Here is a 14,568-nt window from a genome sequence, read left to right as displayed (position 1 = left end):
GTTTTACAGAGAACACCCATGCACTCACTACCTAGCTTCTACCTTTACTTTTACTACTTTTGCATTATAATGTATTCATCTATTAATCCGGCTTATTTTTTGGTGCATTTCAAAGTAAGTTGTAGTCACCAGTACTCATCCCCAAATACTTCAGCATCATTTAGAGTTCATTAATTTTTTTATAATTTTTTCTCCAAAGATAAAATTCGCATAAAGTAAAACATACAAATCCTATGTGTGCATTTGCTAAATTTTGACCAAGGATACAGCTGTCTCTCAAATCCTTGTCAAGATAAAGAATACTACCGTAACTTCCAGAAAGTTATCTCCTTTCCAGGTAATCCCTCCTCTCCTGCCCCCATCGGTAACTTCTGTTCTGAGGTTCTTTTCCATCATAAATTAGTTTTACCTCTTCCTGAACTTCATATTAATGGAACCATACAGTATATGGTCTTTTGTGTTGTGTCTGGTTTCTTTTGCTCAGAATATGAGATCCACGTTACAATTATCAGTAATTTCTTCCTTTTCATTACTGAGTCGTAGTCTATTGTGTGAACAAACCAAGCTTTTGTCTATTGTCTTATTAATGAACACCTGAGTTCTTACCAGTTTGGGGCTATGATGAATAAATCTGCTGTGAATACTCTCATACAAAGCACATGAGTCTTTTTCTGCGAACATATCTTTTTAGTCTGCTGCATGTTTTTTAATTGCTTGTAGTGTACTTTATGTACAAGTTGTCATCTTAGAAGTCAGATTGATCAATCTTGCTTAGGTTTCTGTATTTTGTATCTTGTTTAAGACAACTTCTCTATGCCAAAGTTTTAAATATATTTTCTTATGTTTTATTCATATAACCAGTACAGTTTGGGCTTTTTTTTTTTTTCACCTTAATCCACCTGGAATTGATTTTTTTAGTGATCCACAGTGTGAGTCTGACAATTTTTTTTTTTATTATTGCTCTTATATTTTATTGAATGCTGTTTTTTTCTCTATTTTTTAGTATTTGCATGGTGAGAATGAATTCATTTAATTGATTTTAATTTTAAATATACAAATGCAAATTGTACATAGCAAAACGAAAGGAATTTTTAGTTCATTAGATTCTGTGTCATTGTATTGTACTGAATTTTCTCCTAATTTAGTAATTCTGAGGATGACCCACAGCCCATCTTTTCTCAAACTCAAATACAGACATTACCCAAGACTCATTAATCAGAAACAATGACGTTTTTGTCTGGTTTGTATTTTCTTCTAGATGTCAAATTGACATGTAGGGATTAAGATATCCACAAAACAAACTTTATCAAATGAGGCTGCCCATTTCTATGTTCTGTCCTCTCTAATACATTATTTACATTTTGCTTTATTGATTTTTATTTAGCATAATACTTTCAGTAGTGGTGGTGGCCTGTATGTACATGTATGTACATGCATGTGCTAAATGTACACATTTAATTACATATATGATTTATATTATATAATTATATAATTTATATAATTTAAATTTAATAATTATATTATTTATATAATTATATAACAATTTATATTTTATAAAGCTAATATAATTTATATTATATACTATAATTTATAAAATTTATATATAATACATTTTTATATAATATAAATATTATTAATACTAATAAATATTACAAATGCTTTAAAATATTTGAAATAACCTGCATTTAGAATTAGACTTAGATATCTAACCCTTATATAGGATTAGGCTTGGATATCCCAGGCATCCAAATATAATCCTATATTCAGGTTACATATTCAAATATTTTGAAGCATTACTTTGATTTTTACAACTCTGGTTAACTCTTCCTTTCTATGAGAGGATATGATGTAACCATTTTTACCCCACAGACAGCCAGCACTGTTGTCTTTTTGTCCACCAGCCTAAATTGATCCTTTGACAATATACCAAATTCTCATACATACGGTTCTGTATCTCAACTCTTGCCTTTTTCATTGATCCTTTTGTTTAATCTACATTATTTTAATTACGAGAGTTTTATCATCTGTTTTGAATTTCTTGTCTTTATTTTTCAAAATCATCGTGGCTCTCTTACACTGTTTTTATGTGCAACTTAGAATTAGTTGAAGCTTTTCAGAAAGTTCTTTGGAGGTCTCATTTAGGATTACGATGACTCTTGATTTAGGGAAGAATTGCCATTTTTCCAGAAGTTTTCCAAGATGTGTAATATTTTTATCCATCGATTACGTTTGGTTTTGGATGCTTTTAGTACACTTGATTTTTCTTCCTACCGATCCTGCACATTTCCTATTTGCTTTTTCTGGGAAAGAAGGGAGGATGCCTCGCATCCAGGCCTTATCTCCACCACAGTTTCCCTTTGTGTGCCTGCCTCCCACTGCCCCTGGCACCTCTGAAACTTTCTCTCCCTGCCCGAGGTATCACTGAGGGCAGGCCCGTGGCCTCATGCTTGGGTGATAAAACGCTCTTCCCAGCACTTTGACTCTGGAGCAAGCAAGGCAAGGAGGGGCCATTTGGAGGGCAGCGTCCTTGAAGCTGCAGAGCATGTTTGTGTTCTTGGCCACAGTGACCGGCCCCTCCAGCCACCAGCACCCTGGGGTCCCTTCTCTGAGCTGCCTGCTGGACTATGCAATAGGCGCCCACCTTCCAGCATGTTCTCCTTGTGCTAAATTGGCCAGGGCTGGTTTCTGTCACTGGGAGCCAAAGCGGTGACTCATTCCTACCTGTCAGAAGGACCGAATACAAAGGTTGGATGAAGTCTCTTTAAGCAAGATGAATTAGAAGGTGTGGGGTGTTGGGCTCATAGTGAAAATCTCCCCTGGCGAGACCAGAATGGGGTGTTAGGAGATGGGAAATAGCGAGGCAAAAGGTGGTCTCTAATCTTTTTGGGTAAATTCTACCACTTGCTGTTTTGTGTGTGTGTGTGTGTGTGTTTTTTTTTTTTTTTTCCTGGAAACTCTTATCTTTCCTGAGGCAACCCCTAAGTCCTTAGAAGACTGTATTACCAAGGAGAAGATATATTATAGAATGTTGAAGGCCTTTATTTCTGGGCATGTTATAGAATGATTACGTGTATTACAGAAAAGGACCCAGGAAGGCATGATTATAATAACCACTCAGGCTCGACACAGTAGATTTGGGAAGAGTTAGTCCTTACAATAACCCTTTATCTAATCGCTGAACAAGATCAAACTTGGCCCACCACTCTTAAAAGACACCATCAAGATGTCACGTTTCATTGCAGATATCAGAGAGCTTATGCAACCCCATTACAAATATATTTTAGGTGGTCATTTTCCTAAAATCTCTGAGTATTAAGGTCCCACCATATACTAGACACACAAGAGTATATCAAAATGCATAAAACCAGGGGCATGGTAAACAGGCCGCGTTCTTCAAGGTCTCACAATCAGTAAGCGGAAAGACCACAGTAAAATTCTCTAGTGCAATTCCCAGGGAAAGAGCTGTTTCAGGAGCTTAGAGAAGTGAGAGTGGTGGGCCTACGGCTCCATGGGGTGTCTCACCCACTTCCCCCTCATCTCAGGGTCCCCTATAACGATGCCTATAATGACAGCTAACCTAGGTACTTCCTACATGTGAAGCGCGGTTCAAAGCATCTCATAATCCATTTTCATCTCAGAACAACAGCCCTTTGAGGCAGCTGCTATTACTACCTCAAGTGTCCAGACAGGAAAACCAAGTCACGAGGTGGTTAAGCCACTTGCCCAAGGGGATCAGGCTCCTCAATGGCAGAGCGAGGATGTGAGGCCAGGCAGTGTGGCTCCGCCAAAGCATGGACATCTGACCACTCACCTGCTGCCTCGCAGGGCCCATTGGACCAGGAGCAGGAACAGGGGGCTGAGACCAGCCAGCCAAGGGTCTGCCCCAGACAGGATGCCTGTCCTTCAGCCTTGCCTCTGCATAGCTGCCAGCACTCTGGGGACTCATGACTCCTTGACCTGGTCCAGATCAGCCAGGAGAATGTGCACGCGCAGGCCCAGGCCTCACTTGCATCTCCAGCCACCAGAGCATCTCAGGCTCTTCTTACTGTGGGGTCCTAGTCCTGCATGGACTCTTTTGACCTAACGGGAGGGCCTCCTGTGGGCATGTGGGCTGTCCCAAGAGTCCTTGTTTTTTGCCTGAGCCTGCTAATTGCCACGCAGACCCCTGACGGGTGTGGCCTCTGTGTGATGGAGGGTGTGGGCCCCCCTGCTGCCCACTGCCCCATCCTCCCTCTGCCATTAGGGCAAAGCAGCTCCCCAGGCCTTTATTGGGATTTAAGGGCATTTTAATGGGGGCATCACAGTGCTAGAGTGATGGAGTAAAGGGGTCAGAAGCCCCCCCCGGGAGTGGGCTCCCCAGCCAGGAGCCTAGAGTGAGGTTGGGTGGGAAGGAGCTAGTCAGTGTCCATCAGGGGCAGAACCCTCTCACACCCATTCATGTCTGGTTCTTGAAATCTTTTCTCTCCAGACCTGCAGCAGGGAATTGTTCTGAACCCAGAGTCTCCCGAGCCCTCAACCTCTTACCCCCACCTGCCAGGCACATACTGCCTGTGCCTCTACGCTGCACCTGAGCCGCAGCCTCAGCTGGGTGCCCATGTTCCTTTTGCTTGTCTCAATCTGGTGCACACCTTCCCTAGGGTGCCAGTGGAGGGCAGGACTTGGGGTTCAGATCTTTGAGTTCCCCATGGACCCCACTTTGCAGTGAAACCTACAGAGAGCGGGCAGGACTGGACTCCCCGGGTACTCAGACAGGCCATCATCGCCAGGAGCTGCTGTTTGCTTTCGAAGAGCTGGAGCTCCTCCGATCTTCTTCTTTCCTTTATAAAAAAAAGAATTGAGGTACAAGTACACACAGAGAAGCACACAGCTTGCACAGCCAACTTTACACATTTCTACAGCCGAGGACTGATTGGTCTCCCCAGTGAAGATGCAGAACCTTCCCAATTTTAAGTGAGAGCAGCTTGGTCCTGCCTGCCCAGGCTCACCCCTGACCTCCTGACATGCCCCCTGCTCTGTGGGCCTGAGCCTGGAGGCCCTTCAGGGACAGGCTGGGGATCCAGGCCTCTAACCTCATCATGGGTAGGTCCTCCACGGGCGCTGAGAGGTCCCTCAAGGCCCTTCTAACAGGAAAGGGAGCCATCTCCGCTCACGGAGTAGGTGCCAAGGAGTCTCTGACTCAGTCAGAAACTCTTCCCAGTGTTACTCGACCGTGACCTTCAGGCCAATATGTGTCACTTATTTCTGCAAAGACGCCTGCTACAAAAATCCCTGACTGTAGGAGATCTGGTATATTTTCTTAAAAAGTAAATCAATTCTATTACTTTGAATTCTGGACCCTTGAAAGAGAAGAGTGGTGAATCAGTTTCCTCAGGCATTGGATGACATTTTGAAAGTCTTTCTGAGGGGGAAAATATTGCTTTTTCTCTTCAATCAGTGCCTATAGAATCTCTTTCTCATTTAAGTGTTGGCGAAAGGATTCTATTGTCTCTAACCCAAATAGTCTAAAAGACTGCATTCATTCATGTAGTCACTCACTCAGCAATGGTTCATTGAGCCTCTATTATGTATCAGGCACAATTCATTCTACGTGCTCAGGAATTAGCAAGGGCAACCTGCTGCCCTCATGGGGCTCATGTTCAGTTGAGGTGGGAGGTGTAAGATAACACGCAGGGGAACCAGCGACCAAGACCAGTCAAAGGTGCAGGAAATAAACAAGGCAGAATGTCGTGGACCAGGTGTGGTGGTGGGACCAGAGAAAGCAAAGCCTCTCCTCTGAGACCTCAGGGTGATCAGAAGCAGCCAGAGAAGAGTGGTCCAGACAGAGCCACCAGAGATGTGAAGCCCAGCACAGCAAGTGGGGAGGACGGGGCTGCACTGGGGACATGCGAGGGAGGGAGCCATGGATGGGGGAGATGGGCTTGAGAATTAGGCCAGGCTGCAGGGCGAGGAGGCATGCCCAAGAGAGGGCTGACCCTACATTCCCAGGACAGTGGAGGGCTCTTGTCACAGGAGCAACATAATCTGATAGAAACTCTAGATTACAGGAGACCAAGGGGACATGGTGACTGAATGCAATATACTATCTGGAATTTTCCATCGCTATAAAAGACATGATTGGGGCAAGTGGTCAGATCTGAAGGAAATATGTAGATGTTAATATTGCATCCATGTTAATTTCCTGATTTTAATCACTGAACTCTGGTTATGTAAGAGGATGTCCTCATTTTTAGGAGATACACACTGAAGTATTTAGGGGCAAGGGGCAACATGTAATTTACTCTCAATGTTCAGGAAAAAATGTGATGTGCTTACGTGTGTGGGGCAGGATGGGACGGTGGCAGTTGGAAGGGAGAAGGATAAAGCAAAATGTGGCAAAATGGTAACATCTGGGTAATCTGGGTAAAGGCTATAAGGAAAGTGTCTCTGCTATTTTGCAAACTTTTTGTGTGTCTGAAATTATTTCAAATAAAAAGTTAAAAAACTAAGAGCTGTGCCTGGATTGTGGCTGTGCCCGGATTGTGGTCGGGAGCAGAAGTCAGGAGTTCACCCCGGAAGACCTGGGATGTGGACAGAGGGGAGACCAGCTTTGGAGGAAGAGGAGGGAGGACTTCCTGATGTGGAAGGTGAGGGAACAGAAGGAATCAAGGATTCTAAAGGATGATTTGGGTCACAGCAATTAGTGGGGGTGGTGCTTCCTGAGAATAGAAGCAGGAGTGGGAGGTGGGATCGGTTGGGGAGGGGCTGGGATGGAGGAAGAGTGAATGGAGAGTTCCGTTTTGCTGAACCACGAACTCAACTCAGGGGTTATCTAGAAACAAAGGGCTGTCAATTCATTTTAAAGGACTTTTTTTTAAGTTGAGTTAGTCCAGGTAGGTGGACTGTACCCAGTGGCTGCTTGGAGAAAGCCTGGAGCATGAATATTTAGACATTTGCTTTAATGAAGCACTCTCATAAGCCAGGGAAACAGGGCCTTGAGCCTGAGAGGTGGATGATGGCCCAGTGGCCCCTATGGAGCATCTATGAACACAGGCCAGACAGGGCAAAGGAGGGAGGTCCTCAACCCTGGAGGATGTTAGACTCCCCCAGTGGATTTTACAAAATACCCATCCCAGAGGCCCACCTCTCTGAGTCTGTGGTGGGGGTGCAGTGTCATATTTTTTAAGGCTCCCTAAATGACTCCAGTGTGCAGCTGGGCTTGGGAGCCACTGAATGACAGCTTGCTCAAAACTACCAGGGATGACTCCAGCAGTGATGGGGCAGCCACAGCAGCACTGGGTCCAAAAATGCTCCCCAGGGAGAATGCTCTGAAGGACAGCAGTCAGCAAGGTGCTTTCTGTCTGTTTCAATTTCTGTTGTAGTTGCAAAATGATCAGTTATCTTCTTTGTTTCCCTTTGCCAATTTTCCCTGGCACAGGCATCCATGCCTCCAGCCAAATTCAAGGTGAATGGAGGACAAAGTGAGCTGTAGGGCCCAAGGCCGAGGCCAAGGCCATGGCAGAGGGGAGGTGAGGTGGCCCCAGGTTGTGAGCCTGGGGAGAGCCCCGTCACCATCAGGTGAGTCAGAGGCTTCTATTGACAAACCCAAAGAACTCAGAGAGGTCAGAGTCGGGAGGCAGAGTCGGGAGGCAGAGCCGTAGCGTGCACCCCAGGAGGGCTAGAGGTGGAACCGAATCTGTGGGTGACGCAGGCAGTGAACGCGGGTGGATCATCCTGTGCTTGAGCCTGGCCTTCCATAGCTCAGGAGAGTGTGGAGTGTCAGGGGGATCTCATAATCATGGGAAGAGTGTCATCGTCGTCCCCTGAAAAACAAGGACAGGAGGACACACAGGGGCAGGCTCTGAGAGAGCACATTCAGGTGTGAGCACTGAGGAGGGAAAACGATGATTTGTACTGGGGAACAGACCACAATGCACATTGCCCCCAGTTAGACACCAAGCTCTTCAAGGGGAACTTCCACTTCTGATTGCTCAATACTGTGCAGAAATGGCCTCCATGGGAGCCTCTACAGGCCCACCCTTGCCCCCTCCAAGTCCACCCCAGGGCCAGACTCTGTGTCCCTGCCCCAGCCAGTGAGGCTCAGAACAGTGGCTCCTCCCAGGTAACTCTCAGCCTGATTCCGAGTCCAGTCACCAAGCTCTGGGGATGGCCTTCTGATGGCCTATAGGTAAATGCTCTCTTCCCTGCTGGAAGATCTTAATAATATTTTAAACTGTGTCTCTCTGCCTGTGGGGCTGCAAGCATTAGCCAGTGTCCCTCTGACTCAGCTGGATCTAGTGGTGCCTGGCACCTAGTAGGCACTCAACACATAGTTGTTGGATGGGTGTGTGGCAACTAAATGTCTGACGAGGACTCAGGGAAATCGTCTTCTATGAAAGCCCAATCTTTTCTTGGCCTCTTGACCTTCATCATATGTATGTACTGTTTGCCACTTTCTTTCTTTCTTTTCTTTTCTTTTTTTTTTTTGAGACAGAGTCTCACTCTGTCGCCCAGTCTGGAGTACAGTAGCGTGATCTCGGCTCACTGCAACCTCTGCTTCCCGGGTTCAAGCAATTCTCCTGCCTCAGCCTCCCGAGTTGCCGGGATTACAGGTGTGCGCCACCATGTCTAACTAATTTTTGTATTTTTAGTAGAGACGGGGTGTCACCGTGTTGGTCAGACTTGAACTCCTGACCTCATGATCTGCCCATCTTGGCCTCCCAAAGTGCTGGGATTACAGGCCTGAGCCACCATGACTGGCCTGTTTGCCACTTTCAAAAGAGTAGTGAGAACACGGAACCTATTCAAATGACAGACCTCTTTTAAACAGCAGGTCCAGCCAGCCCTTTGGCAAAATGGCTCTCCCTTTTAGAGCTCCCTTTTTGCCTCATGGTAGCCCCCTCCTCCTTCCTCATCCCACCTGTTTGGGCCCTGGGGCCAGTATTTCTCCTTTCCTTTTTAAAAGCTGCTGCCCAGAGCCATAGCACTGCCAGGATTCTGGTAAATAAGTTCCCCTGAAGAAAATGACCCATCATGTCCTAATGAACGCACTGTCACTGGCTCTCTGGATGGCGTGTGCATTTCGGACAATTTAGTTGCTTCTAAACTTGGTGGCTGGTATAAAACAGAAGTCTTCATGAGTCATAAGAAAATGACACTTTGGAGAAATAAATGTCAATATTATGGGCTCTTTCACGGAGTATGCCATACGCCGTTTCTTAGAACAACCCAAGCTCTCTCCCGCCTAAGGCTGCAGCTGCCCGCCTTTTTCTAAATCGCTCTTCTCTCGATAGCTACTGGGCTGGCCTCTTCAGCAGTCAGGGCTGTGCTTAAATGTTACTTTCCAGTGGTGCCTTCCCTGGTCACCCACTCAATCCCACCTTCAGTCTTATTATCTGGGCAGCAGGCTTTGCGAACACTCTGGGAGACCCAGCTCTAATGTGTGCTAGAACCTAGGATTACTAGACCTGGGAGTGGCTATGGAATGATAGGGAAGGACTCAGGTCCCAATCTCTGGGGGTCCTGTGGTTGGCAAGGCCTGGATTATGTGCTCCATGAGAGCAAGGGCTGTGTGAATGCCATCCTCACGACCCTAGCATTGACACATAGTAGCTGCTCAGGGAATGTCTGTGGGATGACACAGCTCTTGCTTCTGGAAGAATGTGGCTACGCTAGCAGCCTGGATAAGGTAAAGAAGTACTAAGTTGGGTAGGAATGAGAGACGCTTCCCATCTCCCTCCAGACCCCTGATAGCATCCCTCCATGGGACCCTGTCATATATGGCCTTTCACAGTGCACCAATGGGCAGCACCCAGACAGAAGTTGCTCAAAACTTCCCTCCAGAGGAAATCAGGCGTAAAGTCCTTGCCTACCAACAGGCCAGGGCAGCCCTGGGTCACAGTAGCTGTTTTCCGATAGTGCCTGGGAAGAGGCCTCTGGGCGCTCTTTGGAACCCGGCTCTCACAGTCATCACAGGTCATATCCCTGTTGCCTCAACCTGGTCCAACCCACAGGACTGACCTACCTAGCGAGGCTGGGAAGGTTTAGGCAGACAGACAGACAGACAGACAGACTGCCTGAGGTGTGAGGGACTACACTCACCCCCGTGACCAAAACCCCATGTGTGGCCAGCGTGGCAGATTACTCATGGTCTGGGGAGGGGGAACGACCGGATCCAGAGGTAATACCCATGGAGTCCTAAGCAATGGGAGAGGAGCCCCATGTGGATTAAATAAACACATTCCTGCCTGCAGATCCCCCTTTTTTAACCGCATAAGGCAGACATACTATCCGAAGGACTTTGGACTCAGTGAGTTGTGACTTATGTAAACAATACCACACTGACTTAAAAATAATCCACAAGGCAGGAAAAAAACCCGCTTTCATTGTTATAAAACTGAACTAAGATTACATTTTTTTTCTCCTGTAATTGCTTCTCAGGGTCCATAAATAGACCTTATTATAAAGAGCTGGGGAGGGGAACAACAAGTCAAGATAAAGTACAACCTTTTTTTAGATTATTTATGGATGGGTTTTGTTGTTGTTATTGTTTTTTTTTTTTTTTTTTTTTGGTCTGATTCTGAACCCTTTGAAGAACTGAAGGACTATATAAAATAAGCTAACTGGTTTCATTCCAAGAAATATCAAATAAAACTCCAGTTTCAGGGAGACAGAACTGTACCAGTGTTCCCAAATGCCAAAAACCTTCTATGTCATGTTTTCTGGGACCTAAAGTTATTCTCCCTAAACCTGCCATGATTTTCAGTTGAAAAATACCCAAAGTGCATGCAAGTCTTGCCCAGGGAGAGCATCCTGAATGTGTGATTCCCATTTCCCACAACTCAGCGAGGGAGGAAGACCCTGACCCAGAGGAGAGCGGTGATCACTGCTTAGCAGAGAGCAACTTCTCAGGGACTTAGCATTTGAAACTGACAGGACATTGACCTCAGTTGATCAGCCTGAGCCACCTACTCTTCTTGGCTGCCTCTTCCCCATTCCAGCCACTCTCTGTGAGTTTAGTTCTTTTTTTTTTTTTTTTTTTTTGAGACAGGGTCTCGCTCTATTACCAAGGCTGGAGTGCAGTGGTGTGACCTCAACTCACTGCAGCCTCTGCCTCTCGGGCTCATGCAATACTCCCACCTCAGCCTCCCAAGTAGATTGAACTACAGGCGTGTGCCACCATGCACAGATAATTTTTTAAAAAAAATTTTGTAGAGATGGGATCTCACTGTATTGTCCAGGCTAGTCCTAGAACTCCTGGGCTCAAGCAATCCTCCCGCCTCAACCTCCCAGAGTCTGGTCTGTGAGTTTAGTTCTGATGACTGAGTCTAGCTGTCTGAAGATGCTGAGCTGCTGAGCTCCAAAGAGGCCTGGCTTCTCTCCTGCACCTCTGTGCTGGACTTCTTCAGCACCTGTGAAGGGCCCAGCTGAGCCTGTGGCCAGCAAAAGGGGAACCTTCTCCCTCACATGGTCCCACAAGGGACCACAGGAGGTCTGAAGACATGTCCCCCCAGTTCCCTGACATTATTATGTCTGATGTTGGTGGCCACTCTGGACACTTGCTCTCTCACATTTCATATACACCCATGTATTTGTGCCATCCACGTATCTCTAATGGCTGGTAGCAGTGTCCGACTGCATCCCAACTCTGCTGAGCAAGGGGTGCAAATAAGACAATAGTAGCCAGCAGCCCAAAGCAACATTTAGGCCAAAAGAATGCACGTGTGTGTGAAGGTCTGTGTGCGCGCACGTGTGTGAAGGTCTGTGTGTACTCATGCCCGTGTAATGGATGTTGGGAGGGATGCCTGATATTTATTAGTCACTTTCCTTATACATGCAGTTTTCATGCAGCTTGTTCCTCAGTGCCCCTGTCAGCCTCCAAAGGTGAAGTTTATTGAGTCCCAGGCACATGAGGGCTATTTCAATTTCCTAGAGCTGCCATCACAAGTTATCACAAATTTAGTGGCTTAAGACAACAAAAATGTATTTGTTCACAGTTTTAGAGACTTGAAATTCACAGTCAAGGTGTCGGCAGGCCATACTCCCTCCAAAGGCTGCTTTGTGGCGAGTCCTTCTTCGCCACTTCCAGCTTCTGGTGAGTCCAGGAATTCCTTGGCTTGTGGCTACATCACTCCAATCTCTTCCTCCATTCTCCCGTAGCATTGTCTTCTGTGGTGTGTGTGTGTGCGTGAGTGCGTATGGGATCATTTTGTCTCTGTGTCCTCTCCTGTTTCTTATAAGAACACTTGTCATTGAATTTAAGCCCACTAAGACAATCCAAGATGATGTCATCTTAAGATCCTTAACCCAGCACTTGGGGAGGCCGAGGTGGGTGGATCATTTGAGGTCACGAGTTCGATACCAGCCTGGCCAACATGGTGAAACCCCATCTCTACTAAAATGACAAACATTTGCTGGGTGTGGTGGCACATGCCTGTAATCCCAGCTACTCGAGAGGCTGAAGCACAAGAATCGCTTGAACCCAGGAGGTGGAGGTTGCAATGAGCTGAGATTGCGCCACTAGACTCTAGCCTGGGGGACAAAGTGAGACTCTCTCTCTCTTTATATGTATATAAAAGATCCTTAACCCCCAAAATGTCACCTTTACAGGTTCAGGGTGCTGGATGTGGGGCAGTCTTTCAGGGTGCCACAGTTTAACTCACTACAAAAAGTGACATTTAACACTTATGGCACTGTTTTGGGTGCTTTGCCTGAATTATTTCCATTAGTCTTCAAACAACTTTAAGAGGCATGTGTAAATTATTCCCCCATTTTTACAGGTAAAGATATCAAAGTGCAGAGAGGGGAAGTAAGCCTCCAGTGTCACACTCCTAGAAAGTGGCCGAACCTAGGCAGGGGTGCTCCGGAGCCTGCTGTGACCACGGGTGACTTGCCTGGCTCATAGAGCTGGTCAAAGACAGCATTGTCACCTCCTGGTCACAGTCTTCACCTCCACCTCCTGATGTCATCATCATGCCATCCCTGGTGGCATTCACAGCCAGTCAGACAGACCAGGCAGCACCATAGAGGTCTCTCCCTCCTGGGCTCCTCAGGTGCCCATTCCTGCAGTCACACCTGGACCATCCCATCCTGAAATCTGGATTCCAAACACCTCTCCCCATCCTCCCAGCCCTGCAGGTCAAGATTCTCCACTGCCTCACCTCAGTTTCTTGGCTTCCTTGAGATTTTCAATGTAGTGACTCCCCTCCCCTCCTTCTTGAGCCTCCTTCCCAGCTCCTCTTCCTTCCTTCTTCGTCCAGCCTCTGCTCCATGGTTCCTCATCATTATTCCACTGTGAATTTTCTCAGCAACTCTGCCTTTCTGTCCTTTGTCACAGCCCCTTGGCAAAATCCCAACCCTGAATGAACCCTCCCATCCGCTGTCTCCACACCTGCTCCAGAGCTGTTGCCTGTTCCTGGAGATAATCACACAATAGGGCTGGCCAATGTTGCTCTAAATTCATGATCTTGGCTCATGCACTTGCCCTCAAGACTGCCAGGCAACCCCACCGCTCTCTCTAGTAGGCCACTGCCCACTCCCAAATGACAATTTTACTTCTCTTTGTCCTCTCACCTTCCCTTCCACCCTGCTCTCTCCCTCTGGTTCCAAGGGGCCCTTCCCCCCATTACTTCGCTCAACTTTCATCTTCCCAATACTAGATTAGGACCCATCCTGACTGCTCCTCTATTCTGCTTCTCCCTGTGCCAATGGAGAAAGTCCCTCCACCTGTGCTCTGAATTCATCCTCTTCAGCTCCTTGGGAACTTATTGCTCTCATTGTCCCTCTGTGGCTCTCTCACCAGTCTCTTGGTTTTTCTAGGCAAGTCCAATCAGCACCCAGACATACTCCTCTCACTTGCAATTCATCTACCTCCAGCCCCTCCCCTTGACAACTACTTCCCAATCCCTCTATTTTCTTTTGGAGTCAAATTTCTCCAAAGAATATAATTTGTTCGCAGCCTCCATCTCTTAACTCCCATGTACTCCTGGGCCCACTGAAGGCTAACTCTGCTCCCCAGTACTGAGACTGCTCAGTCAAGGTCACCAGTGACTCCAACCGGCCAGGCCCAGCCCCACTCTTGGACTTCATCTTAGTCCTGTGATAATATTGACCCCTCTTTCTGCAAACTCTTGCCTCTCTCTGTTTCTACCACATTCTGTTCTCCAGGCTCTCCTCGCTCTTCACTGGCTGGTCCTCCTTTGCAGGTCCTCCTCCTTTTTCTGACTCCTCCTTGGTCTTCCTTAGGCCCTCTTGGGTCCTTTTTCTTCACTTCACAGATGAGTTCATGAAATTCCATGGATTTAAATACTATTCTTATGCTGTCATCCCAAATCTATATCCCCAACCTGGACTTCTTTGAGCTTCCTTCTGACTTGCGGATCCTATTGCCTGCTGCCATTTCCACCTGGAGATCTCAGATATCTCCAAACTAACACATTCAGAGCAGACTTTCCATCCTCCCAACTCCACCTTTGCCATTCCAGTAAAGGGCATGGCATCCCCACCCCAGAGAGTCCCTTGACTCTCTCTTCTTGAGTGCGTCCTCTTCTGCCTTTACCTAAACCACCAGAAAGTCTTGCTGGTTTTTGCGCT

The sequence above is a fragment of the Papio anubis genome, chromosome 14 (assembly GCF_008728515.1).
Source record: "Papio anubis isolate 15944 chromosome 14, Panubis1.0, whole genome shotgun sequence".
Taxonomy (NCBI): domain Eukaryota; kingdom Metazoa; phylum Chordata; class Mammalia; order Primates; family Cercopithecidae; genus Papio; species Papio anubis.
This window is presented reverse-complemented; position numbering follows the sequence as displayed.